This window comes from Carassius auratus, chromosome 46, assembly GCF_003368295.1.
Source record: "Carassius auratus strain Wakin chromosome 46, ASM336829v1, whole genome shotgun sequence".
Classification (NCBI taxonomy): Eukaryota; Metazoa; Chordata; class Actinopteri; order Cypriniformes; family Cyprinidae; genus Carassius; species Carassius auratus.
Window position 1 is genome coordinate 9026175 of NC_039288.1, and position 13560 is coordinate 9039734.

Below are 13560 nucleotides of genomic sequence, written 5' to 3' on the forward strand. Positions count from 1 at the left end.
TGAGTCCAATCATCTTTGTTTGGGCTTCCCAGGGACGCTGTACTTGGAGATTAATGGTTACAATTTATGTTTAACTGGGTTCCCGGAAATTATAATCCACATGTAAAACTATGTGCAGCACATTTTGCTGAGGACATCTTGCTGAGGACAACTTCCTCAATCTCAATCAGTTTAATGCCGGATTCGCACAAAGATCATTCTTGAAAGATGGAGCAGTTCCCTCTTTGTCTGGAGAAGGCGTTGTTTATGGACCACAACCGGTAAGTGTAGTTTATTATTTGAGTTGGTGGATTTAACAGTTTCTGTAACTTATTACACAAAGGACAACGCTGTTTAGCTTTGTTAACTAGATGTTAGGGCTGTGCAAAAAAAAACGAATGCGATTTTCATGCGCATCTCGTCAGTAAAAATGCTCCTGTGATTATAGGTACATCTCCAGCACATGCTCCTGCCAACTTGCTTCTCAAAACCAGTCCAATCGCGTTTCCAGGAGGTCAACCTGCTCTCAGCTGCTGTCGAATCACAACTCAGGAACCACTGGCCCAATCGGAATTCGTTATGTATTTCTGAAGGAGGGACTTTATAGAACAAGGAAGTCATCAGCCCGTTTTTGTGACAGTGAAAACAGAGGTATACAGATGAATTGTGTGAAAAATACTTTACGAAAAATACTTTTTTTTTTTTTTTTTTTTTTTATACACATGTTATATTGCACACTGTAAACACAATCAAACCTTCAAAAAAGCGCGAAAAACGGGACCTTAAAAGGGTTACTTCACCCAAATATTAAAATTATGTCATTAATGACTCACCCTCATGTTCATCTTTGGAACACAGTTTAAGATATTTTAGATTTAGTCCGAGAGCTCTCAGTCCCTCCATTGAAGCTGTGTGTACGGTATACTGTCCATGTCCAGAAAGATAATAAAAACATATTCAAAATAGTCCATGTGACAGAGGGTCAGTTAGAATTTTTTGAAGCATCAAAAATACATTTTGGTCCAAAAATAGCAAAAACTATGACTTTATTCATCATTGTCTTCTCTTCCATGTCCGGTTCGCAAATGAATCACTTGATGTAACCAGATCTTCTTGAACCAGTTCACCAAATTGAGCTGAATCATTTGAAATGGTTCATGTGTCCAATAAGCATTAATCCACAATGACTTGGACTTGGAGTCTAAGGATATTTTTGGGCCCTGGAGAAGTTTTGTCATACCCTGACATTTGTTCTTTTTTTCAGTTTCTTATAAATATCTAAATGGCTTAAAGTCTAATCTCACTGTAATCAGCACAAACTGGGCTATAATAATATGTGAGCAGCATGTACAGTATTGTTCAAAATAATAGCAGTACAATGTGACTAACCAGAATAATAAAAGGTTTTTAGTATATTTTTTATTGCTACGTGGCAAACAAGTTACCAGTAGGTTCAGTAGATTGTCAGAAAACAAATGAGACCCAGCATTCATGATATGCACGCTCTTAAGGCTGTGCAATTGGGCAATTAGTTGAAAGGGGTGTGTTAAAAAAAATAGCAGTGTCTACCTTTGACTGTACAAACTCAAAACTATTTTGTACAAACATTTTTTTTTTCTGGGATTTAGCAATCCTGTGAATCACTAAACTAATATTTAGTTGTATGACCACAGTTTTTTAAAACTGCTTGACATCTGTGTGGCATGGAGTCAACCAACTTGTGGCACCTCTCAGCTGTTATTCCACTCCATGATTCTTTAACAACATTCCACAATTCATTCACATTTCTTGGTTTTGCTTCAGAAACAGCATTTTTGATATCACCCCACAAGTTCTCAATTGGATTAAGGTCTGGAGATTGGGCTGGCCACTCCATAACATTAATTTTGTTGTTTTGGAACCAAGACTTTGCCCGTTTACTAGTGTGTTTTGGGTCATTGTCTTGTTGAAACAACCATTTCAAGGGCATGTCCTCTTCAGCATAGGGCAACATGACCTCTTCAAGTATTTTAACATATGCAAACTGATCCATGATCCCTGGTATGCGATAAATAGGCCCAACACCATAGTAGGAGAAACATGCCCATATCATGATGCTTGCACCTCCATGCTTCACTGTCTTCACTGTGTACTGTGGCTTGAATTCAGAGTTTGGGGGTCGTCTCACAAACTGCCTGTGGCCCTTGGACCCAAAAAGAACAATTTTACTCTCATCAGTCCACAAAATGTTCCTCCATTTCTCTTTAGGCCAGTTGATGTGTTCTTTGGCAAATTGTAACCTCTTCTGCACATGCCTTTTTTTTAACAGAGGGACTTTGCGGGGGATTCTTGAAAATAGATTAGCTTCACACAGACGTCTTCTAACTGTCACAGTACTTACAGGTAACTCCAGACTGTCTTTGATCATCCTGGAGGTGATCATTGGCTGAGCCTTTGCCATTCTGGTTATTCTTCTATCCATTTTGATGGTTGTCTTCCGTTTTCTTCCACGTCTCTCTGGTTTTGCTCTCCATTTTAAGGCATTGGAGATCATTTTAGCTGAACAGCCTATCATTTTTTGCACCTCTTTATAGGTTTTCCCCTCTCTAATCAACTTTTTAATCAAAGTACGCTGTTCTTCTGAACAATGTCTTGAACGACCCATTTTCCTCAGCTTTCAAATGCATGTTCAACAAGTGTTGACTTCATCCTTAAATAGGGGCCACCTGATTCACACCTGTTTCTTCACAAAATTGATGACCTCAGTGATTGAATGCCACACTGCTATTTTTTTGAACACACCCCTTTCAACTAATTCAACTAATTGCCCAATTGCACAGCCTTAAGAGCGTGCATATCATGAATGCTGGGTCTCATTTGTTTTCTGAGAATCTACTGAACCTACTGGTAACTTGTTTGCCACGTAGCAATAAAAAAATATACGAAAAACCTTGATTATTCTGGTTAGTCACATTGTACTGCTATTATTTTGAACAATACTGTATGTACATTATTGTGTTTTTGAGGGGAAAAAAATGTATGCATAGTTAGTGAAAAACTACAAATATTAAATCACTTGAATAAGGCCATTAAACATATACAGAACATTGGTTCCTGGGATTTTTGAGAACTGGAGCTTGTAGCCTAGAATTTTTATTTTATTTTTTACACACAGACTGATATTTTTCAAATTTTTATTTCTTTTAATTTTGATTATTATAACTGACAACAAAGGAAAATCCCAAATTCAGTATCTCATAAAATTAGAATATTACCAAACTTAAGACCAATACAAAGGAAGGATTTTTTGGAAATCTTGGCCAACTGAAAAGTATGAACATGAAAAGTATGAGCATGTACAGCACTCAGTACTTAGTTGGGGCTCCTTTTGTCTGAATTACGAATTAAGAACAGGGATACCATGGTCCTTAAACCAGGTACTGGTAGCTTTTGCACTGTGTGCAGGTGAAAAATTCAATCTGCATCTCCATAAAATTGGTCAGCAGCAGGAAGCATGAAATGATCTAGAACTTCCTGGTATATGGCTACGTTGACCTTGAATCTCAGAAAACACAGTGGACCAACACCAGCAGATGACATGGCACCCCAAACCATCACTGACTGTGGAAACTTTACACTGGACCTCAAGCAACGTGGATTGTGTGCCACTCCTCTCTTCCTCTAGACTCTGGGACCCTGATTTCCAAAGGAAATGCTAAATTGACTTTCATCAGAGAACATAACTGTGGACCACTCAGCAGCAGTCCAGTCCTTTTTGTCTTTAGCCCGGGCGAGATGCTTCTGACGCTCTCTGTTATTCAAGAGTGGCTTGACAAGGAATCTGACACCTGAAACCCATGTCTTGCACACGTCTGTGCGTAGTGGTTCTTGAAGCACTGACTCCAACTGCAGTCCACTCTTTGTGAATCTCCCCCAGATTTTTGAATGGGTTTTGTTTCACAATCCTCTCCAGGGTGCGGTTATCCCTATTGCTTATACATTTTTTCTACCACATCTTTTCCTTCCCTTCGCCTCTCTATTAATGTGCTTGGACACAGAGCTCTTTGAACAGCCATCCTCTTTTGCAATGACCTTTTGTGTCTTGCCCTACTTGTACAAGGTGTCAATGGTCATCTTTTGGACAACTGTCAAGTCAGCAGTCTTCCCCATAATTGTGTAGCCTACAGAACTAGACTGAGAGACCATTTAAAGGCCTTTGCAGGTGTTTTGAGTTAATTACTTGATTAGAGTGTGGCACCAGTCTTCAGTATTGAACCTTTTCACAATGAATTACTGAATTTAGGATTTTCCTTAGTTGTCAGTTATAATCATCAAAATTGAAATAAATAAACATTTGAAATATATCAGTTTGTGTGTAATGAATGAATATACAAGTTTCACTTTCTGAATGGAATTAGTGAAATAAATCAACTTTTTGATGATATTCTAATTATATGACCAGCACCTGTACATAACATTTACTTAATGTTGATCCTTTACTAGGCTGTCTACCTAGTAGTCTTATTTTTTTTTTATTTATTAATTTTTATTTACCTCTATTTTTGTTTATTATTGTTTTACTTCTATTCTTTATACTTTATATTTAAGCTATTATTTTCTTATTATTCTTATTATTTTTTATTGATAAAGTTAACTTGGATGTGTATATCTCTACTTGGCACTTTATTTCTTAGTTTTTTTTCTTTTTGCTGGATTTGCATGGTGTTTAAAGTGTTCGATAAGTTGTTAGCTACATCTCCCTTGTTGCTTAAAGCTGCGGTAGGGAACTTTTGACGCTCTAGCGGTTAATAAACAGAACTGCTTGCGTCTTGCGGAAGAACATCGTAGCCGGAACTACTTCTCTCTGTTTATGTCTATGAAGAATCACAAAGGTACTGGGTTACTCCGCCGCGGTACCCCCGAAGCAATCTAAAATAGTCAGAATATAAACACTTATTATAGGTGCACCCTAGTGATTCAGGACAAGCCAAAAACACGGTTTGGAGAATGGATTCATGGTGTACTCGCTTATTATATACATTTTTCTACATTTTGAACACAAACAAAGTTACGGACCGCAGCGCTGATTGGTTGTTTTTTACCGGGAGCGATGGTATTCCTGCAAATGGCAATAGGACCACTGGGAGGAGCCAGAGGAGCTTGATTTTTTCACAGATTATCTGTCTCATATTCTACTGTCAGGACATAATGACAGGTTTAATAAATATGTAAAAAATATTTTTTTACAAAAGTTCCCTACTGCACCTTTAAATTAAGTGTTTCTTAAATTCTTGGGAGTTTTCTTATCTGTTGTGAATTTTCCTCTCAGTTTCCAGGTTGTTCATATTTTTTTGTTCTTATGGTTTTTACGCTTAGGTCTTTGTCTATTCTGTCTCTGAATGTCAAGGGATTACATGATATTGTTAAAAAGAAAGCTATTTTTTTTTTAAGTGATGCAGATTTTCTTTTTCTACAAGAAACTCACTCTGAAGCTGTAGATCTCACATTCTCGAAGTCACAATGTGGAAATACCATTTTTGCCAGTCATGGCAGTAGCCATTCTGCAGAGATCATGAGTCTCATACACAAATTTAAGCAAGTTAAGCAAGTTAAGTTAAGCAAGACAACACTTTTTTTATTTGATTTTATGCTACATCTATGGGTTTAACTCTCATTCCTCTAATAAATCTATGGGTTTAACTCTCATTCCTCTTTTTTTAAGATTCTTTTTCCTCAAATCTCTGCTAAAGTCAGATAACTACTTACTGAATATAAAGGTTCTTATGTTATTTTAGGAGTTGACTTGAGTGCATGGATGATGCTTTAGATAGATATCCCCCAAAGGCCTAGCAATGTTGCAGTGAGAAATTACTTAATTCTCTCTTTGTGTTCTGATCTTTCTTTGACTGATGCATGGCGATTTTATAACCCAGATTCCCAGGATTATACTTGGTCCAATAAAAATGTATCTCTTCATTCTAGAATAGATTTTTTTTAAATCTCCTCGTCAATTCATCTTACTAAAGATATTTCTCATGCTTTTTCTCCACTAACAGATCATAAGCAAATTGTATTGTCTTAATTCTAAATTGTGGGACTATAGGATAATTAATAATACTTTATTAAAGGATAGCAAATTCAATGATAGGGTTATAAACCTTGCAAAATAATTATTTACTGATGTACATAATGGTTACAAAGAAAAATTGGAATTGCCATTACAAAATGTAAAGAATTAAAATCCAGTAGACATCAGTCAGAATCTAATCTGATTTGTCGGTTAAATGAGTTATTATTAAAAGAGAACATCTCAAAAGCTCAAGAGCTGAATAGTATAAATTAGCAAATTTATGAACTTCATTTAGAATTAGCCAAGGGGGCGTTTATAAGATCAAGAGCCAAGTGGCTAGAAGAAGGTGAGAAAAATTCTAGCTACTTCTTTGTGCTTGAAAAAAGACATGGAAAGAAAGAAGCTCTTACTGCCTTTAATATTGATGGAGTCATTTGCAAAGATGCCATTCAGATTTCTAAATCTATTACAAAATGTTATAGTAACCTTTACTCTTCTAATTTCGATGCTAATAGCTGTGATACATTTATAGATAAAATACAGTGCTTTATCCCTGCTATTAATGATCATGATGAATCTCATTATGATTTGGATATTAATTGTGATTAATTAAATTTATGCATTTTATCCAAAGAGACTTCCAGTGCATTCAGGCTATCAATTTTTACCTATCATGTGTTCCCGGGGAATCAAACCCCCAACCTTGCTCTCAATAACACAATGCTCTACCAACTGAGCTACAGGAACACTAATTGTGGAAAGCACTTCATTCAATGAAAAAAGGTACATCTCTGGGCATCGATGGACTTACCATAGAATTTACACTCATTATATTATTAAACGCCGTTTACTCAACAACGAATGCATCACTCAGGGAGAGATGACAGTAACTATGAAAAAAGGGATTATTTCCCTCATTCCTAAACCCAACAAAAACACTCTTTCTATTGACAACTGGTGCCCGATTACGCTTCTTACTGTAGATTATAAAATTCTGACTTCGGTTTATGCCAATAGATTAAAATTGAATCTGAATTCTATTACATCTGAAACACAATCAGTTTTTTTTTTAAAAGGACTTATCCCCATTTTAAAACTGAATTAATATCACTTCTTAAATCCATAAGATTTATAAAATATTAAGAAGAAATGTTTAAAGAAAAAACATGCATTTAAAAGCTTTCCCTGTATATAAAAGGCGCAATATGTAATTTTTCTGCTTTAAAAATAGCAGAAATCACTATATCTATGTTATATATATATTTTTAGTGGTGTACTTACAATACATTATCCCGACAGTTTCCACGAACTTTCAAATCCGGAGAAATTATAGTTTAATTAGAAGACACGGCACGTTTCTTTATTTCCATTTTGTCGCCCGTCTATGGTGTCTTATAAACTTTGACCCCTCTAGTTTATCTAACTTCCTGCGGAACTGCCAAATACAAAGGTGAACAGAAGCAAAGACGAGACGAAGAAGAAAAAGTAGTAGTAGCCTTGATCGAGACTATTATATTTTATATTTATATTGTTTATATTCGTATTTATACCTCAATCAATAACTTAGTTATGGATCATGATTATGCTTTGCCTGCACGTTCTGTGAAGCGCAAACGTACGGGTGAAATAAATGACCCGAGAAGGTTTTGGGACAAGATAAGAAACAAGACACGGGTAAATATTAGAGTTGCATTTCCGAGATAGAGTTTCGTGACAAGCTGAAACTACAGAGAGATGCCGAACTTGCTTGCATTCTGATAAACAGGTATGCATCCATTCAACTAACTGTATCTATCCGTATATTTTGTGAAACGATGATGTCTTGTGTAAAACGCAGACGGACTAGCTCTCATGTATAGTATAATGTAAATCTACATTTGTTCTATATCTAGCTGGATAAAGTAGCTTCAAATGCAGTTCACTATCTTGTTCGATATCATAGTATAATTATAATTATTAACGAAAGGCGACCGTGTTTTTTTAACATATATTACTACTAGCTAGATGGAATATTGATTTGATAGGGGTCTCATAATTCATATATCTCTCCGTTGGAAAAGACTTGATTGTCAAATTACTAAGTTAGAATGACTGAGGAATGATAGGGAGCGACAGAGCGCGTGTTCCAGTGAACAACAACTTCCATGGGCCTACGCTCTTACCCGACGTCATCAAAGTACGTCTTATGTTATTATTTTGATTGAGTGACCCCTGGTGGCCAAAAATCCCATACTGTACGTTTAATGTTTGTATGTTATTGTATCAATTGTGGCAGTGTTTGTATTCTTGCGTCTCTTTCTTAACATCTTTTTTTTTTTATAATCCTTGTTTTGTTTTCTTTGTTTTATTATATGTATCTATTTGTAATTCCTTGACAATGTTCTTACGTTATTGAGCATAAAACAAAAACGATAAAAGACAGCCCCTAAATGAATATTCTGGGCTTAATGCAATTCACATGTATTTTACAGTTTCTTTGGCATGTGATTTATTCACCTCAGGACCAAAAATTACATTTATTTACAACAGTCACCTAGGGATGTGCCCGAAAAGTGAATCCATTCGGAAAGGCACGGAAAACAAATAATGTGTTCTGAGTGGTTAGCCGCTTGTTAGCTGTTGCCTTTTACATAACAGTACATAACATTTCACTTACCACACAGAGAGGTAAGGAGAGATAACTGATTGGACAATGGCGAATGTTTTCACTGCTATGTGTGAACACAAATCTCGAAAGTGAAAGTAAAAAGCAAACGCAATTTCATAAGTGATCTCAATGTCCTGCATATTAATGATGCCCGCAATTTATATACAGGATAATTACCCAACGATATAACTGTGAGAGAAAGCATTGAAATATAATATATACGTATATCTCGTATTTGTTCTTTTTAGGGGTGCCGTAGTACATGTCATTACCTTTCTAAATACCGGATTCGGATTCAGGCACAAGAAGTGTTTAATGAAAGTGGGTGTATTTGACCTCATTATAGCCCTCATCTTCCTCATGGCTGTTCCTCCATTTGCTCTCTTGTGCCGAACGGTGGAGCACCAGCACCATCAGAGCCAGCAGGAGCAGGGCCATCGAGAGACACTCAGCAGCACCCCCTGCAGGATGCCTGGAGAGTTATCTGGAGCTACAGGTTCACAAAAAAAATAAACATTCTCTCATTAACTCACTCTCACGTCAATCCAAACCTGTAGTACAGAGAGACTTACATGTGTAGTTCCAAGGAGGATGATCACTGAGCAGCAGTAGAGTCCAGAGGCCTGTACAGACACACTGGCTATGTGCACAGAGCCCTTCAAATCACCTGCGACAGGGACATGTATGAAAGATTGTTTCTACATGCCTAATGCATTACAAAGATTTTTTTTTACATCCATGTTCACTGACAGTGTCATCTTATCTGATTCTAGTTTCTCCCAGATCACCTGGGCAGTGGGAAAGCCTTCCGCCACCACACAGGACAGTCACACACTGTTCACTGTCCTATTTATTTATTTTAGTAACTGTCGAACTGCAACTTCATAATTTTTTCATCTTTTTTTTTTCCATTTCATCAAGTGAATAGTAATGAACTTGTTTTATTTAAATTGCATTAAAATATGTTTTATTTTCGTTCAGCTTTATTTCAAATAACGATTGGATTAATAATTGATTTTAATAGTTTTTGTTTGTTAAAAACAACACTGTTTATTTATTTATCTTTTGTGTAAGCAGACTTGGGATGATTGGAATAACTACAATTGTCTGAATCATTTATATTTATACAGGTTACTTCGTTTCGCCAGCAGTTGGCCATAAGAAACTGTCTTTATTGATTCATTAATTAAACCGATTCATGATCCCTCCATCTGCAGAGCAACGGAGTTCTGCTGTGTTTGTTTGGACTAATTTTCGTTTACAGAGCGAAAACATACTGTTTTAACTTGCAAAATTGGGTCTAAAATGTAATTTACACAATTTACAAAACGTATCGTTATTGAACAACTGTGTAAAGCCATATCACACTTGCAGTCCTGTTTGTGGTTTGATTAGCTCGACCTCGTGCGTTGTATTTAGTGCGACAGCTCGTGTGATTTTGCTTAGTTGGCTGTGAAAGAACTATTAGTATGTCTTAATATGATACAGTATAATATATGATACCCAAAACAGTGAAGCTGAGGTCTCCTATGCCTGGGTCTCCTGTCTCAGGTGGGTTGCTGTACAAACAGCAATAGACTCCAGCGTTAGCCACGTCTACCGGTCTACCCTGACTGTTCACATCAAGTTAACACCAAGAACGATATAATAATAATAACTCTATTAGCATCCAGACCACTGGGTTTTAAGGTACAGTATGTTGAAGTGATAGTTCAACATAAATAAAAAAATAAAGTGTTAGTCTTTTACTCACCCATGTGTCGTTCTAAATCTGTATGACTTTATATTTGTGTAGGGAGAAAAGACGTTTTGGTTCCTATATCCACCTTTTTCCTGAATGCAGAAGTCACCTCTGCCTCAATGGAAAGATGCTTTACATTTCCAGTCTCTGGTGTTAACCCTGTGCACATTTTTATATGTAGCTATATTTAAAAAGTTTGTTTAACTAATTCAGCCGGTCTCTTCATTTACCCCATTCTAACGGAGGCTAGAATCCATCATGGCGGCGCTCATCGCTTACTCTGGAAAAAGGGTTAATTGACTCGCATTATATGGACTACAAATACAATGAAAGATCTTAAAAAGGTCTTAAATCAGAATGGGAAAAGTATATTATATTGCATATAAAAAAACGTGTTTTGAAAAATGTAACAAATAGTTAAAAAAAAAATAGTTTATTTTTTTACAAATTTCTATCAAGATTTTTCTGAGCCTGATAGATATTTGTTTTAATCATTAAAGGCACAATATGCAAGATTTTATGATTTAAAATGTCTTATCATCTCAAATGTTTAGAAGAATGTTTAAATCAAGATAAATAAGCAATTTTAACTAGTACAGACCGTGTCCATTGTGTCGCCCGCCAGTGACGTCATTACCCTTCGATTACCGGTTTTGTTTTGTAGAAAACATGGAAATACCCAATTTTAATGTTCTATTGGTTGGGAGCAGAGGAATAGTATTTTTATGCATTGTGTGTGTGTGTGTGTGTGTATGGGGAATTAGTTGGAAGTTACATGTGTTGCTAATACAACTCAGTGTGTGCTTCTCCCTAGACATTTACTTTGAAAACATGTTTTATTTCTTTCAATTCATTTCTCAAATATTCTTTACCTTAAAAAAGTATTAAATGTAACTTAATAAAACCAGCAGAAAGCCTGTTTGTGTTCTGCAGAAAAAAAGAAAGTCTGAATCAACACAACATTGTGTTGAGTTCGAAAGGACAGAATTTTCATTTTTTGCAGGACTGTATCCTTAAGTTCAATGCTTTAAAGTTGGCTGGATTTTGAATGGCTGTCAGTATTTTAATTGTTCATCAGGGGAGGGAAAAACTCTGAAAGTGACTCATTCAGTATTGTTCCCCTGTGTTGTTATCAGTTAAGATAGATTGATAGACCGATCAATAGACCAATACCTGTATGTGGGAGTTGGGGTTAGAGTTCAGATGATGCTAAGTCTGAACAAGGGCATCATGGTATAGAACAGACAGGGCAACGTGACAGAATCTCCTCGATCAACCTCAAGACCAGACTCTCTTACAGTCATCCAGACTGTAACTGGATGAAGTGGAGGGAACCACTCAAGCAGGATCAACTATTGGCAATGATACCTCACTTGCAGGCCCATTTATTACACAGGTCTATTGTGTAGATCTCAAGCCCTCTCCCTCCATCTCAATGGCTGTCTCATTACTGTAATGATGATCCCACTACCCTGCCAACCTCAGGTTTGTGTGTGTGTGTGTGGGAAAGCACAGTGACTCTGAGGTCTTCATTACAGCTGACAGCCTTGGCAAGGACAAGTACACCAACAGAGAAAACAATGGAGTTCATTTCTTCAAAAAAAAAAAAAAAACTGACCCAAATTACAAATATTTCTATTACTGTAACATTACATTTAAAACACCCATTACAAAAAGCTAAGATGATCATTGTGATATTTGTTGCACACCGGTTTTATGATACTTCATTTAAACATTTCACATCAAATGGACTGATTTCTAAAGGTTGTGTAAAATGAACAACGTTGGTATAGTGTGTTACAGTATGCTAACCCTGGTTTTAAAATGTGCAAAAACTAAAATCAGCTTTCTGAAAATGATAAAGCAGAAGTTCTGTACTGTTTTTTAAAATTTTCTTCTGCCCAGGTCACTTTTTTTCCATCATATTTAACAGCCTAATATTAACAATGAAAACAACGCACCATATTGAAGAAAAGCAGGCCAGCCAGAGGTGTCTCCATTCTGTACAGCCCATCACAGAGGATCGGTGTGCACTTTCCTCCATACAGGTCAGTGTGTTTCCCCCTTCAAACCTCACAGGCACTGACTGGACAGGCATAAATGGGTTATTCGGCATAAAAGCGTGTAGTTCACGTTCTCTCTCCCTTTATAGCTCACCCTCCCTCCCCCCCTCTCTCTTTCTTTCTCACTGTCCCTCCAAACAGTGAATAGTCCCTGTAGTGTTCAATAAGTAAGCATCTGCTGAATCAGAGCTTTATGGCACAGAACCACAAATGTGATGATCCCATTGGGAAGTAACTGTTTTCTATTTCTAAAATGTAATTTATTCCTGTAAATATCAAATCATTGAAATGTTGAAATGAAAATCATTCCAATTTGCTGATTAGTTGCTCAAGAAATATTATTATTCTTAATACATCACTTTGAATTATACATTATAAAATTATACATAACTGTACATGTATTGAGTACATGTACAGTAAATGAACATACTTTCCAGAAGGCCAACGATTCACAAAAAAAAAAATATATATATTTTTATTGGTTATATGAAGTATTCTAATTTGTTGAGATAGTGAATTGGTGTTTTTTTGTTAAATGTGAGCCTACATCATCACAATGAAAAGAACCAAAGACTTAAACTACTTCAGTCTGTGTGCAATTAATTTATTTTAATACCAGAGTTTCACAATTTGAGTTGAATTACTGAAATAAAATGAACTTTTTCATGACATTCTAATTCACTGAGAAGCACCTGTATATTGGGAAAAAACATTAGTGCTCAATATTAACTGGGAAACAAATATTTTAACAAAATATTTTTATGGATTTTCTGTAGACCCCTTTCTACCCCTTTGCAGACCTGAGTTTGAAAGCCACTGTGCTAAATGGACTTCAGCTGAGGCCATTTCTGACAGACAATGCAATGTGTGTACACTTTTTCAGCATTCGGACATTTTAACGAATAAAAAGTCAATTAAAACAGAGATTGCAATTACAATAGATGTATTACTTAATTTACATTTATTATAAAATGCCAAAATATCACACTAGAGCATTTTAGACCAAAATATACAGTACAGACTCTTCACATGTAGTGTGTTATCAAAATAACCACATTTACTGCAATCCTACTGATCAATA

General features: G+C 36.0%; 1 pseudogene; it reads right to left on the reverse strand.

The window, feature by feature from the left end:
• Positions 1 to 8489: 8489 nt before the first annotated feature.
• Positions 8490 to 10432, reverse strand: LOC113063642 (coxsackievirus and adenovirus receptor homolog; annotated as a pseudogene).
• Between the last annotated feature and the right edge of the window lie 3128 nt (positions 10433 to 13560).